We start from the raw sequence: 1797 nt of genomic DNA, 5'->3' as shown, positions 1-1797 counted from the left end.
ATCATTCGCTTGGTTATCTTTGCAAGAGCCTTTATTTCTACTCATTTGGAGAAATAATCCATAGCCACTAAAAGAAATTTTTTCTGATCGGGTGCCTTCAGGAAGGGTCCTACAATATACATTCCCTATTGGCCAAATGGACATGAAATAATTGAAGTCTTCAACAATTATGTAGGGTAGTGTGGGATGTTCTGGTGCTTTTAACATGATCAACATGTGGCTAATAGCTGAGTCAGCTTGTAGAGTAGACTAAAATTACCCAGCCAACAAAATTCTTCGATGGAGTGACCAACCACCTGGGTAGCTTCCACAAGAACCCTGATGAACTTCTTGTAAGATGTACTATATATCATCCGACCTAATGCACTTGAGAAAGGGGAAAGAGAAAGTCCTCTTGTATAAGTTGTCCCCAATCATTGTAAATTGACCGACCTTTTTCTTAATCATATACGCTTGCTCCCAATCGGAGAGTAAAATTTCTTACTAGAGGAATAAAATTAACTGTGCTCTCCAGTCGCTCTATAGTTCTAGCTCGACCTGCCTCTCAATGTGAACTATCAATAATGTTTGTTCCATAGGCCTATTTAGCGTCCACGGGATTATAGAGCCAGTCAACTTTGCTAACTTGTTTTCCTTTTGGTTTTCCACTTAAGGGATTTTCTATATGATCACTTTAAGAAACCTTACCTTCAACTTCTCTAATGCCTCTGCATACAACCTTAGCCACTCACTATTAATCTCAAAATTGCCCGAAAGTTGTTGAGAACCCAACTGAGAATCCGAATAGATTAGGACTTGGGTAGCTCCCACATGCTTTGCATCTTGCAGACCGGATATCAATACCTCATTCTTTGCTTCGTTATTGGTGACTCAGTAATATAGCCAGACAGACTGCTACAGTCTGTCTTCTCGAGGCAATATCATGAGAATTCTGATTCCGCTACCTTGCTGAGTGGATGACCTGTCTACATAGATTTTTCATGTTTCTTCTAGCTCAGGACCTTGTATCTCCATCATAAAATCAACTAAGGCTTGAGTTTTGATGGTCGTTTAGGGTTGATATTGTATATCATATTCACTGAGCTTAATAGTCCACTTGATTAATTTTCCTGATGCTTTTGAGTTAATGAGCACTCGACCCAGGGTACTGTTGGTTAACACTATGATTAGATGCAATAAAAAGTAAGGGTATAGTCTCTGAGCGGCTAAGAGTTGTTCGTATACTAACTTCTCGAGTGCAGTATAGCGACACTCGATATCTTTTAATAAATGACTTGAGAAATACATTAGTTGTTGATCCTTCCCCTCTTGCCATACTAAAACTGACCCCACAACCCTCTCGCTGATAGGTACATCTACAAGGGTTTGCCGACTAATGGTTTGGCGAGCATAGGCAGGGTAGACAAATAATCTTTCAACTCTTCAAACACCTTGTCATACTTAACATCCCATTGAAATTTGGTAGCTCAGTGAAGTATCTTGAAGAAGGATAAACTCCAATCAGATGACCTTGAGATGAACTGCGACAGCGCCATGATCCGCCCGGTTAGCCGTTGAACTTCTTTCAAGTTGTGCGGTGGAGCCATGTCTTGGAGAACTTGCACCTTTCTCAGGTTGACTTCAATCCCTTGTTCAGTCACTATGCAGATGAGGAACCACCCACTCTTGGCTCCGAACAGGTATTTGAGAGGGTTGAGTTTGAGTTTATATATTCTCAGTGTTTAGCATGTCTCGTCAATATTATATTAGATTTTAAGGAATGCCCTAAGGTAATAGCCTTATGAATTTTACTAAATA

The sequence above is a fragment of the Zingiber officinale genome, chromosome 2A, assembly GCF_018446385.1.
Source record: "Zingiber officinale cultivar Zhangliang chromosome 2A, Zo_v1.1, whole genome shotgun sequence".
In the NCBI taxonomy this organism is placed as follows: Eukaryota; Viridiplantae; Streptophyta; class Magnoliopsida; order Zingiberales; family Zingiberaceae; genus Zingiber; species Zingiber officinale.
Note: the sequence above shows the minus strand (reverse complement) of the source record.